Genomic DNA, 13617 nt, shown 5'->3' with positions numbered 1-13617 from the left:
GGAGAAAGGAGAGCCATAAAGACCCTGTACTCGGATAAAGAATTGATAATTAAACCTGCGGACAAGGGCGGTGGAATCGTGGTTTTAGACGTGGCAGATTATGTATGTGAGGCATATCGCCAATTAAATAATAAGAACTTCTATGCCAGGTTGGACCGCAATCCCACCGCCCTGTACCAGAAGGAACTCAGAGATCTATTGGATTTGGCCCTCCATGATGGTGCTATATCCAAAGAAACTTTTCACTTTTTATATAATTTATACCCCGTCACGCCAACCTTTTACCACCTACCAAAAATCCACAAATCACTACAGTCACCTCCTGGTCGCCCTATAATTTCTGGTGTTTGTCACTTACGAATAATTTGTCTTTTGTTGATTTTCATTTACAGAGTCACGTGGGGAGTCTAAAATCTTATATCAAAGATACAAGACATTTTCTGAATTTAATTAAATCAGTTGAGTGGAAACAAAGATATACTTTGATAACATGCGACGTGGAAGCCCTATATTCTAATATCCCCCACGAAAAAGGCATTGAGGCCGTAAAGTACTATCTCAATAGAGACTTTAATATGAATGACTCCCTGCGTGACTTTGTCTTGAAGTCAATTATATTTATTTTGGAGCACAAATGTTTTTTGTTTGATGGTCGCACTTATTTGCAGACACGCTATGGGGACGAGGTTTGCACCGAGCTTTGCCAACCTGTACATGGGGCATTTTGAGGAGGAGCATGTGTGGGGTGGGGAGTTCGGGGCGAACCTCGTCCTTTACGGTAGATATATAGATGATTTATTTTTTATTTGGGAGGGGGATGCACTTTCTAGTGATTCTTTTATCACTAGTTTAAATAAAAATGACTATGGTCTCCAATTCACATCTACGATAAGTAGGATAATATCACTTTTCTGGATATAGCATTATCAGTGGAGGGAGGAGAATTAGTAACAGAAACCTATATAAAAAAGGTTGATCAAAGTAAGTATCTTGATTACAGGAGCTCACATGCAAAGAGCTGGAAAGAAAATATTCCGAAAGGTCAGTTTATTAGACTTCGACGTAACTGTTCCTCTGATGAAATTTTTGAGCGGCAATCAAATGATATGGTTCTATCTTTTCTGGAACAAGGGTATCCAAGTGTGGTTATACAATTAGCTCTAAATGAGGTTAAGAAAATAGAAAGGATCTGTTAGTGGTAAAACAAAAGGTAAAAAAGAACGAGAAAGAGATAGGAGAAAGATCAGCCCTTTTTACGACAAAATATAACAACTGTGCATATGAGATTAAAAGAATCATTAAGAAAAATTCAGAATTACTAAAGTTGGATAAGGTCCTTAAAGAAGTAGTAGATTTGAATGGTAGAATAATCTTTAGAAAATCTGAAAACTTGAAATCTAAAATAGTGTCTAGTCATTTTAGGCCCAGGAATGAATATTATACAGTGGAGAAAATGTGGCTCCAAGATAAACCTTTAGGGTTCCATAGATGTGGGAGGGTGGCATGCAATACATGTAAACATACAATACAGAAAAAAGAAACTATGTTTATTTCTAACTATAATGGAGATTCTTTTCAGATAAAAGAATTTATAAACTGTAAATCTTCCTTTGTGATTTATATAATACAGTGCGGCTGTGGTAAACAGTATGTGGGACGCACTACATGCATGCTTAACACTAGATTTATGGAGCATCGACGTAATGTGACTAAATGTTTCAAAACCCACCCCCTCTCTGACCATATTGCAAATTGTACTGGCTACACATTTGGAGACACTAGGGTTAAAGCTATTGAGCAGATAAAGAAGACTACTAGGGGAGGTGATAGATTTGGACAGCTGTGTCGTAGGGAAGCATATTGGATCTACCGTTTAAATACCCTGCTTCCGCATGGGTTAAACGATACGGTGGAACTTAATAATATATAATTTATCCTGGATCTACATTCTTAGTCAGCTTTGGAAAGGGTTTTTAGCTTTCCTTTTTCTCTCTCTATCTTCCTTGTGTCATTCTTTCATTTCTTCCCTTTTTCCTTAAACCCCCCACCCTTCCTTCCTTCCCCCCCCCCCTTTTTTTCCTTCCTCCCCTCTCTTTTCATGTGCGTATTAGGGCACTAAGATTATCCCATATAACGTAGTGTAACATAGTTATGGGTTTCTATTTACATATCTCTGGATAACTGTTTAGTTGTTGAGTTTACCATTAAGGTGAATTTCAAAAGGTTAACAGAGAAGTGTATGGGGTTAAAATATAGTTTTTTAATTAAAAGTATTTGATGGAATCTTGGGGTTTTGAAAAAGTATTTGCTCGATTTCTGAAGAAAACTATATTAATAAACCGTGGAATAGTTTGTGTCACACGCCAGGGGCAGCGGCCGCCGCGCTTACCCCTGCGTGGCTGCTGGTCTGTTTGGCGGTCCCCACCTCCGGCGGTCCTCGGGTCCCGGCTTCTGGCTGGCGCGGCTCCCGGCGGTTCCCCGGAGCGTGGGCGCCGCCATGACAGCCGGCGTCACGTTGGCGGGGAGCAGGTGACGTCACTACCCGCTTCACCAATCCAATAGAGGCTGGAGATTCAAAACCGGAAGCCGGGAGAGCCTCGGCGCCTGAGTATCGTCTCTTTACTGAAGTGGATGCCAGAGCTCCCGTACGCAGTGTGTTCCCCCGCAGCTATACTCCAGTGCTTTTAGCATTCAGGGTGCCTTCCTGCAGCACAGTCTCCAGTGATCCGAACAACTTTAGTGTTTCCAGCATTCAGTGTCTTCAAACATCGCTCACAAATTCTTCAGTGTCATTCACCATCGCTCACAAGTTCTTCATTCATCAGTGCCTTTAAACAGTGCTCACAAGTTCTTTATTCATCAGTGTCTTTAAACATCGCTCACAAATTCTTCAGTGTCATTCACCATCGCTCACAAGTTCTTCATTCATCAGTGTCTTTAAACATCGCTCACAAATTCTTCAGTGTCATTGACCATCGCTCACAAGTTCTTCATTCATCAGTGTCTTTAAACATCGCTCACAAATTATTCAGTGTCATTCACCATCGCTCAAAAGTTCTTCATTTCATCAGTATCTTTAAACATCGCACACTAATTCTTCAGTGTCTTTCACCATCGATCACAAGTTCTTCATTGATCAGTGCCTTTAAACGTTGCTCACAAATTCTCCAGTAGCCTTTGACATTGCCCACAAGTTCTCTTTCTTTCATGTGTCGCTGTATTGCTCCCTTCCCATAATAAAGTTCCTCAGCATTTTTCACCAATCCTAACTATCCGAGTCTTATATGAGGAAAACCTATATCCGACCATCCCTGCTCCGACCCAGCTGTGGTTCCTCTTCCCGACCATTGGAAGAAGCCCGGAGTTCACAACATCCCCAACCCAGGTCTGTGACAGTATACTCAGGCCCCATGGACCCGGGGGATTGGAACCCAGAGGCAAGCGCCATCCAGGACCTGGTTTCCCGAGTTCAAAGTCAGGAGGCGGCACAGAGCCAGGTGATGCAGTATCTCCAGGAGTTGTCCGGCCGGCTGGATCAAATTCAGGCTTCTCTGACTTCAGTAGTTCCGGCTCCAGCTCCAGTACCCGCTCCTGTGGTTGCCCCTAGTAATGTTCAATCCCTGTCTGGAACCAGGTCACGCCTTCAGCTTCCCACACCTTCTAGCTATAATGGGAATCCAAAGAATTGCCGTGGTTTTCTCAACCAATGCGAGGTACATTTTGAACTTCTCTCACACAACTTCCCCACAGATCGGTCCAAGGTGGCGTACATAATTTCCTTGCTTGAAGGTTCAGCGTTGGATTGGGTGTCTCTGTTATGGGAGCGGTATGACCCGTTGGTTTCCAGTTACACCAATTTCATCATGTCATTCCGAAGGATCTTCGATGAGCCCGGCAGAATGACCGCTGCTTCTTCGGACTTGCTCCGAGTCCGACAAGGCTCCCGTTCAGTGGGACAGTATGTGATTCGTTTCCAAACCATAGCCTCAGAACTGCGCTGGAATAATGATGCTCTCCGGGCCGCTTTCTGGAATAGGCTCTCCGACCATCTAAAAGACGAACTGATCACTAGGGATCTGCCAGATTCCTTAGAATAGTTGATCTCACTCTGTGTAAAGGTGGATCTTCGTATGCAGGAACGAGGTGGCGAACGTAGTCGGTCAGAATGATCCAGATTCCGGTCTCTCCCGTCTAAGCAAACGGTTACCCCAAGTCCAGACGAACCTATGCAAATTAATCGATCTCGGCTGTCCCCGGAAGAACGACAGCGCCGTCGTGAGGGTAGACTCTGCCTCTACTGTGGAGCTGCGGATCACTTTCTCAAGTTTTGTAAGTCCCGTCCGGGAAACAGGCAGTCCTAGCTTGTTCCGGAGGAGTCGAGTTAGGGGTTACATCTAAACCTTCTCCGACAGTGGACTGTTTACTCTCAGTGTCTCTGTTTTCTGGGTCTATAGCCAAACCCGTTAAGGCTCTGCTGGACTCCGGGGATGCAGGGAATTTTGTTTCTCTTTCTTGTGTCCAAAAACTGGGTTTACAGTTACAGTCCGTCGAACGACCTATTACATTGACTGCTATCAATGGTACCCAAATTTCTAATGGTCTTATTTCAAGTCGCACAGTGCCAGTCAAGCTGCAGGTTGGAGCTCTGCATCAAGAACATCTGGAGTTCCTAGTGATTCGGGAGATGCCTCACGATCTGGTTCTTGGCCTTCCTTGGCTTAAAGTACACAACCCTCACGTCGACTGGAAGCAGTGCCGTTTCTAGCGGCGGGTGAGCCGTGCAACCGCACGGGGCGCCCGCCGCGGCACTTCGTGACTACTCCTCTCCTCCCTCTCTCTCCCCCCGAGTGCTCCTGCTCGGGGGGCGGGGCTTCGCGGAATGACGCGTTTGAGTCGTGACGTCACGACGCAAACGCGTCATTCCGCGAAGCCCCGCCCCCTGAGCAGGAGCGCTCGGGTGGAAGAGAGAGGGAGGAGAGGACTGGAGAAGATAACCATCGACGGAGGAGGCGGCCGGGGCGCGGGACCCGAAGAGCGGCAAGTTGTAAGTATTCTCTTTCTCTCTCTCTCTCTCTCTCTCTCCCCACTTGACACCTGCCGCACTGTGTAAAATGGGGATACCTGCCGCACTGTGTAAAATGGGGATACCTGCCGCACTGTGTAAAATGGGGGCACCTGCCGCACTGTGTAAAATGGGGGCACCTGCCGCACTGTATAAAATGGGGATACCTGCTGCACTGTGTAAAATGGGGGCACCTGCCGCACTGTATAAAATGGGGGCACCTGCCGCACTGTGTAAAATGGGGATACCTGCCGCACTGTATAAAATGGGGGCACCTGCCGCACTGTGTAAAATGGGGGCACCTGCCGCACTGTATAAAATGGGGATACCTGCCGCACTGTGTAAAATGGGGGCACCTGCCGCACTGTATAAAATGGGGATACCTGCCGCACTGTATAAAATGGGGGCACCTGCCGCACTGTGTAAAATGGGGGCACCTGCCGCACTGTATAAAATGGGGATACCTACCGCACTGTGTAAAATGGGGATATCTACCGCACTGTGTAAAATGGGGACACATGCCTGCGTACTGTGTAAAATGGGGATACCTGCCGCACTGTGTAAAATGGGGGCACGTGCCTGCGTACTGTGTAAAATGGGGGCACGTGCCTGCGTACTGTGTAAAATGGGGACACCTGCCTGCGTACTGTGTAAAATGGGGATATCTGCTTACCGTACTGTGTAAAATGGGGACACCTGCCTGCCGCACTTTGTTAAATGGGGACACCTGCCTGCCGCACTTTGTAAAATGGGGACACCTGCCTGCCGCACTTTGTAAATGGGGACACCTGCCTGCCACGCTGTGTAATATGGGGACACTTGCCTGGTGTAATGTGTAAAAAGGGGACTTTTTTATTTTTATTTTTTCCCCCTGTGGTGGGTGTGATATCAGACGAGGCCACGCCCACTGAAATGAGACCACGCCCATTTTAATCAGGCCACACAGCCTTGTCGGGAGCGCATGCTTTTTTTCTGGCTATATGGGGGGGGGCACGCATTTTTTTTTTATACCAATGGGGGGGGGCGCATTTTGAAACCTCGCACTGGGAGCCAAATTGTCTAGAAACGGCCCTGACTGGAAGTCATCACAAATAGTATCCTGGAGTTCATTTTGTCATTTTAATTGTCTCACTCCTGTCTACCCGCTCCGTGTATCTTCCAAGTCGGATGAGGAGCTCATTCCGGAGGCCTATCGGGAGTTCACAGACGTGTTTTCGGAACAGGCGGCCGATCAGCTACCACCCCATAGACCCTGGGACTGTCCCATTGAGCTCATCCCAGGGAGAATGCCACCCCGGGTATGCACTTATCCCTTGTCATTACCCGAGACCCAAGCCATGTCGGACTATATCAAGTGTAATCTGCAGAAAGGATTCATTCGCCCCTCTACCTCCCCGGCGGGAGCAGGCTTCTTTTTTGTGAAGAAGAAGGACGGAGGGTTGAGACCATGTATTGACTACCGCGGCTTAAATGATATCACCATTAAGAACAAATATCCTTTGCCGCTCATCACGAAGCTATTTGATAGGGTTCGCGGAGCCCATGTTTTCACCAAGTTTGACTTAAGGGGAGCCTATAATTTGATATGTATTCGACAGGGGGACGAATGGAAGACGGCCTTCAATACCAGGGACGGGCATTACGAATATCTGGTAATGCCGTTTGGCCTCAGCAATGCCCCTGCCGTCTTCCAAGGATTTGTGAATGAAATCTTCTGAGATATGTTATACCTAAGTGTAGTGGTATACTTGGATGACATTCTGATATTTTCTAAGAATCTCACAGAGCACAGGTTCCTTCAATTCCATTTCTTGGTTACGTCATCTCAGGTACGGAGCTTTGCATGGATCCGGAAAAACTTACTGCTGTTCGGGACTGGACTCAGCCTCTTTCCTTGAAAGCGGTACAAAGATTTCTGGGTTTTGCGAATTACTACCGGAAATTCATAAAGGGATTCTCTACCATTGTGGCACCAATTACTACCCTAACCAAAAAGGGGTCTGACCCAAGTCACTGGTCTTCTGAAGCTGTAGCAGCATTCGCCCGGTTGAAAGCAGCCTTTAAGTCCTCTCCGGTACTTCAGCAACCAAATTTTTCAAAACCATTCTTCTTGGAGGTCGATGCTTCCTCAGTAGGCATCAGTGCCATGCTTTCACAGTACTCCTCTGACGGGAAGTTACATCCATGTGGTTTCTATTCTCGCAAGCTCTCTCCTGCTGAACGAAACTACACCATCGGAGACCAGGAACTCTTGGCAATAAAATCTGCCCTGGAAGAATGGAGATATCTATTGGAAGGTGCTAAACACCTAATTACGATTTACACCGATCACAAGAACTTGCTGTATCTCAAGACAGCCCAGTGCTTGAATCCCGGTCAAGCTAGATGGGCGCTTTTCTTCACTCGATTCTCGTTCATCATTAAGTACCGGGCCGGGACTTTTAACACTAAGGCTGATGCTCTATCTCGTTCCTTAACAGCTTCGGATGAGGAGAATTCCGTTGGAAAGGCTTTGATTCTCTGTCCAGTTTCTATTTCGGCAGCTCCCACCGCTTTGGGTCCTCCTCCTGGGAGAATGTCTGTACCAGCTAAATTTCGACCGAAGTTGCTGCAGTGGGCTCATACCTCCAAGTTTTCCGGTCATCCTGGAGTTCAAAAAATGTGGGAGTTTCTACGAAGGTCATAATGGTGGGACACTATGAAGAAGGACATACAAGATTATGTCAACTCATGTCCTCAATGTGCTCAGCACAAAATTCTTTGTCTGCCACCTGCGGGGTTGTTTCATCCACTGTCCATTCCTAAGAGGCCTTGGACCCATATTTCTATGGACTTTGTCACCGAATTGCCCCCCTCCAAGGGCCACAATACCATCTGGGTGATTATTGACCGCTTTTCTAAAATGGCACATTTTGTTCCTTTGACCGGGTTGCCATCAGCTCCTAAATTGGCTTTGTTATTTATCCGGGAACACTTCCGCCTGCATGGGTTACCTCAGGAAATAGTCTCTGATCGGGGTGTGCAGTTCACTGCAAGATTCTGGAGGGCCCTCTGTTCAGCCTTACAAATAAAACGTAAGTTTTCATCTGCCTACCATCCTCAGACCAATGGGCAAACTGAACGTGTCAATCAAGATTTAGAGACTTTTCTCCTTGTTTATCTCTCTCCTGCGCAAGATGATTGGGTGGAACTGTTGCCCTGGGCCGAGTTTGCCCATAATCATTTGTACCACTCTTCCACTGGTGAGTCCCCATTCTTCATTAACTATGGATTCCATCCTCAAGTTCCAGAATTACCCGTCTGTCCTCCGGAAGATGTTCCTGCTGCAGCCTCTACTCTTCGGCACTTCAGCCAAATCTGGAGTAGGGTTCATGTTAACCTCAAGAAAATCTCCGGCCGCTACAAATTCTTTGTGGATAGGAAGCGACGGGCAGCTCCCCAATACAAAGTTGGTGATAGAGTATGGCTCTCTACCCGCAATCTCCGTTTAAGAGTGCCCGCTATGAAGTTTGCCCCGAGGTTCATTGGCCCTTACCCCGTGTTGCAAGTTCTGAACCCGGTTGTCTGCAAATTGGGCTTGCCTTCCCACTTTCAGGTACCAAATTCCTTCCATGTTTCTCTCCTTCATCCCCTTATTTTAAATCGGTTCCATTCAGAGTCCCCTAGGCCAACCTCTGTAAAGACTAATGCCGGAACGGAATTTGAAATCAAAGCTATTCTTGACTCCCGTTATCTTCACAAGAATCTGCAGTACTTGGTAGAATGGAAAGGTTATGGCCCTGAGGAGAGGAGCTGGGTCAAAGCTACTGAAGTTACGGCTCCCCGACTGGTGCGGATCTTCCTTTCCAGACATCCAACAAAGCCCGGGAAGTGTCCAGGGGCCACTCCTGGAGGAGGGGGTACTGTCACACACCAGGGGCAGCGGCCGCCGTGCTTACCCCTGCGTGGCTGCTGGTCTGTTTGTCGGTCCCCACCTCCGGCGGTCCTCGGGTCCCGGCGTCTGGCTGGTGCGGCTCCCGGCGGTTCCCCGGAGCGTGGGCGCCACCATGACAGCCGGCGTCACGTGGGTGGGGAGCAGGTGACGTCACTACCCGCTTCACCAATCCAATAGAGGCGGGAGATTCAAAAACGGACACCGGGAGAGCCTCGGCGCCTGAGTATCGTCTCTTTACTGAAGTGGATGCCAGAGCTCTCGTACGCAGTGTGTTCCCCCGCAGCTATACTCCAGTGCTTTTAGCATTCAGGGTGCCTTCCTGCAGCACAGTCTCCAGTGATCCGAACAACTTGTGTGTTCCTCTGCAGTGCAGTTGCCAGCGTTCCCTGGATTCAGCATGGCCTGCGGGCTGAACCAACTTCAGTGTTTCCAGCGTTCAGTGTCTTCAAACATCGCTCACAAATTCTTCAGTGTCATTCACCATCGCTCACAAGTTCTTCATTCATCAGTGCCTTTAAACATCCCTCACAAGTTCTTCATTCATCAGTGTCTTTAAACATCGCTCACAAATTCTTCAGTGTCATTGACCATCGCTCACAAGTTCTTCATTCATCAGTGTCTTTAAACATCGCTCACAAATTCTTCAGTGTCATTCACCATCGCTCAAAAGTTCTTCATTTCATCAGTATCTTTAAACATCGCACACAAATTCTTCAGTGTATTTCACCATCGATCACAAGTTCTTCATTCATCAGTGTCTTCAAAGCATCGCTCACAATTTCATCATCGCTCACAAGTTCTTTACTCATCAGTGTTTTTAAACATTGCTCACAAATTCTTCAGTGTCTTTCACCATCGCTCACGAGTTCTTCATTGATCAGTGCCTTTAAACGTTGCTCACAAATTCTCCAGTAGCCTTTGACATTGCCCACAAGTTCTCTTTCTTTCATGTGTTGCTGTATTGCTCCCTTCCCATAATAAAGTTCCGCAGCATTTTTCACCAATCCTAACTATCCGAGTCTTATATGAGGAAAACCTATATCCGACCATCCCTGCTCCGACCCAGCTGTGGTTCCTCTTCCCGACCATTGGAAGAACCCCCGAGTTCACAACATCCCCAACCCAGGTCTGTGACAGTATTCTCAGGCCCCATGGACCCGGGGGATTGGAACCCAGAGGTAAGCGCCATCCAGGACCTGGTTTCCCGAGTTCAAAGTCAGGAGACGGCACAGAGCCAGGTGATGCAGTATCTCCAGGAGTTGTCCGGCCAGCTGGATCAAATTCAGGCTTCTCTGACTTCAGTAGTTCCGGCTCCAGCTCCAGTACCCGCTCCTGTGGTTGCCCCTAGTAATGTTCAATCCCTGTCTGGAACCAGGTCACGCCTTCAGCTTCCCACACCTTCTCGCTATAATGGGAATCCAAAGAATTGCCGTGGTTTTCTCAACCAATGCGAGGTACATTTTGAACTTCTCTCACACAACTTCCCCACAGATCGGTCCAAGGTGGCGTACATAATTTCCTTGCTTGAAGGTTCAGCGTTGGATTGGGTGTCTCTGTTATGGGAGCGGTATGACCCGTTGGTTTCCAGTTACACCAATTTCATCATGTCATTCCGAAGGATCTTCGATGAGCCCGGCAGAATGACCGCTGCTTCTTCGGACTTGCTCCGAGTCCGACAAGGCTCCCGTTCAGTGGGACAGTATGTGATTCGTTTCCAAACCATAGCCTCAGAACTGCGCTGGAATAATGATGCTCTCCGGGCCGCTTTCTGGAATAGGCTCTCCGACCATCTAAAAGACGAACTGATCACTAGGGATCTGCCAGATTCCTTAGAATAGTTGATCTCACTCTGTGTAAAGGTGGATCTTCGTATGCAGGAACGAGGTGGCGAACGTAGTCGGTCAGAATGATCAAGATTCCGGTCTCTCCCGTCTAAGCAAACGGTTACCCCAAGTCCAGACGAACCTATGCAAATTAATCGATCTCGGCTGTCCCCGGAAGAACGACAGCGCCGTCGTGAGGGTAGACTCTGCCTCTACTGTGGAGCTGCGGATCACTTTCTCAAGTTTTGTAAGTCCCGTCCGGGAAACAGGCAGTCCTAGCTTGTTCCGGAGGAGTCGAGTTAGGGGTTACATCTAAACCTTCTCCGACAGTGGACTGTTTACTCTCAGTGTCTCTGTTTTCTGGGTCTATAGCCAAACCCGTTAAGGCTCTGCTGGACTCCGGGGATGCAGGGAATTTTGTTTCTCTTTCTTGTGTCCAAAAACTGGGTTTACAGTTACAGTCCGTCGAACGACCTATTACATTGACTGCTATCAATGGTACCCAAATTTCTAATGGTCTTATTTCAAGTCGCACAGTGCCAGTCAAGCTGCAGGTTGGAGCTCTGCATCAAGAACATCTGGAGTTCCTAGTGATTCGGGAGATGCCTCACGATCTGGTTCTTGGCCTTCCTTGGCTTAAAGTACACAACCCTCACGTCGACTGGAAGTCATCACAAATAGTATCCTGGAGTTCATTTTGTCATTTTAATTGTCTCACTCCTGTCTACCTGCTCCGTGTATCTTCCAAGTCGGATGAGGAGCTCATTCCGGAGGCCTATCGGGAGTTCACAGACGTGTTTTCGGAACAGGCGGCCGATCAGTTACCACCCCATAGACCCTGGGACTGTCCCATTGAGCTCATCCCAGGGAGAATGCCACCCCGGGTATGCACTTATCCCTTGTCATTACCCGAGACCCAAGCCATGTCGGACTATATCAAGTGTAATCTGCAGAAAGGATTCATTCGCCCCTCTACCTCCCCGGCGGGAGCAGGCTTCTTTTTTGTGAAGAAGAAGGACGGAGGGTTGAGACCATGTATTGACTACCGCGGCTTAAATGATATCACCATTAAGAACAAATATCCTTTGCCGCTCATCACGGAGCTATTTGATAGGGTTCGCGGAGCCCATGTTTTCACCAAGTTCGACTTAAGGGGAGCCTATAATTTGATATGTATTCGACAGGGGGACGAATGGAAGACGGCCTTCAATACCAGGGATGGGCATTACGAATATCTGGTAATGCCGTTTGGCCTCAGCAATGCCCCTGCCGTCTTCCAAGGATTTGTGAATGAAATCTTCTGAGATATGTTATACCTAAGTGTAGTGGTTTACTTGGATGACATTCTGATATTTTCTTAGAATCTCACAGAGCACAGGTTCCTTCAATTCCATTTTTTGGTTACGTCATCTCAGGTACGGAGCTTTGCATGGATCCGGAAAAACTTACTGCTGTTCGGGACTGGACTCAGCCTCTTTCCTTGAAAGCGGTACAAAGATTTCTGGGTTTTGCGAATTACTACCGGAAATTCATAAAGGGATTCTCTACCATTGTGGCACCAATTACTACCCTAACCAAAAAGGGGTCTGACCCAAGTCACTGGTCTTCTGAAGCTGTAGCAGCATTCGCCCGGTTGAAAGCAGCCTTTAAGTCCTCTCCGGTACTTCAGCAACCAAATTTTTCAAAACCATTCTTCTTGGAGGTCGATGCTTCCTCAGTAGGCATCAGTGCCTTGCTTTCACAGTACTCCTCTGACGGGAAGTTACATCCATGTGGTTTCTATTCTCGCAAGTTCTCTCCTGCTGAACGAAACTACACCATCGGAGACCAGGAACTCTTGGCAATAAAATCTGCCCTGGAAGAATGGAGATATCTATTGGAAGGTGCTAAACACCTAATTACGATTTACACCGATCACAAGAACTTGCTGTATCTCAAGACAGCCCAGTGCTTGAATCCCGGTCAAGCTAGATGGGCGCTTTTCTTCACTCGATTCTCGTTCATCATTAAGTACCGGGCCGGGACTTTTAACACTAAGGCTGATGCTCTATCTCGTTCCTTAACAGCTTCGGATGAGGAGAATTCCGTTGGAAAGGCTTTGATTCTCTGTCCAGTTTCTATTTCGGCAGCTCCCACCGCTTTGGGTCCTCCTCCTGGGAGAATGTCTGTACCAGCTAAATTTCGACCGAAGTTGCTGCAGTGGGCTCATACCTCCAAGTTTTCCGGTCATCCTGGAGTTCAAAAAATGTGGGAGTTTCTACGAAGGTCATAATGGTGGGACACTATGAAGAAGGACATACAAGATTATGTCAACTCATGTCCTCAATGTGCTCAGCACAAAATTCTTTGTCTGCCGCCTGCGGGGTTGCTTCATCCACTGTCCATTCCTAAGAGGCCTTGGACCCATATTTCTATGGACTTTGTCACCGAATTGCCCCCCTCCAAGGGTCACAATACCATCTGGGTGATTATTGACCGCTTTTTTAAAATGGCACATTTTGTTCCTTTGACCGGGTTGCCATCAGCTCCTAAATTGGCTTTGTTATTTATCCGGGAACACTTCCGCCTGCATGGGTTACCTCAGGAAATAGTCTCTGATCGGGGGGTGCAGTTCACTGCAAGATTCTGGAGGGCCCTCTGTTCAGCCTTACAAATAAAACGTAAGTTTTCATCTGCCTACCATCCTCAGACCAATGGGCAAACTGAACGCGTCAATCAAGATTTAGAGACTTTTCTCCGTGTTTATCTCTCTCCTGCGCAAGATGATTGGGTGGAACTGTTGCCCTGGGCCGAGTTTG

At 47.5% G+C, this 13617-nt stretch overlaps 1 long non-coding RNA gene across 1 annotated transcript in view; it reads right to left on the bottom strand.

Annotated features, from left to right (window-relative positions):
- Nucleotides 1–1041: 1041 nt before the first annotated feature.
- Nucleotides 1042–13617, bottom strand: part of LOC134929212 (uncharacterized) — a 125026-nt gene continuing 112450 nt past the window's right edge. Inside the window, exon 4 of the long non-coding RNA XR_010178386.1 lies at nucleotides 1042–1160. This is a non-coding gene — a long non-coding RNA (uncharacterized LOC134929212). The remainder of the gene's footprint in view (nucleotides 1161–13617) is intronic.

The sequence above is a fragment of the Pseudophryne corroboree genome, chromosome 5 (assembly GCF_028390025.1).
Source record: "Pseudophryne corroboree isolate aPseCor3 chromosome 5, aPseCor3.hap2, whole genome shotgun sequence".
NCBI classification, from domain to species: domain Eukaryota; kingdom Metazoa; phylum Chordata; class Amphibia; order Anura; family Myobatrachidae; genus Pseudophryne; species Pseudophryne corroboree.
Note: the sequence above shows the minus strand (reverse complement) of the source record. Positions and strands in the feature narration are given on the sequence as shown.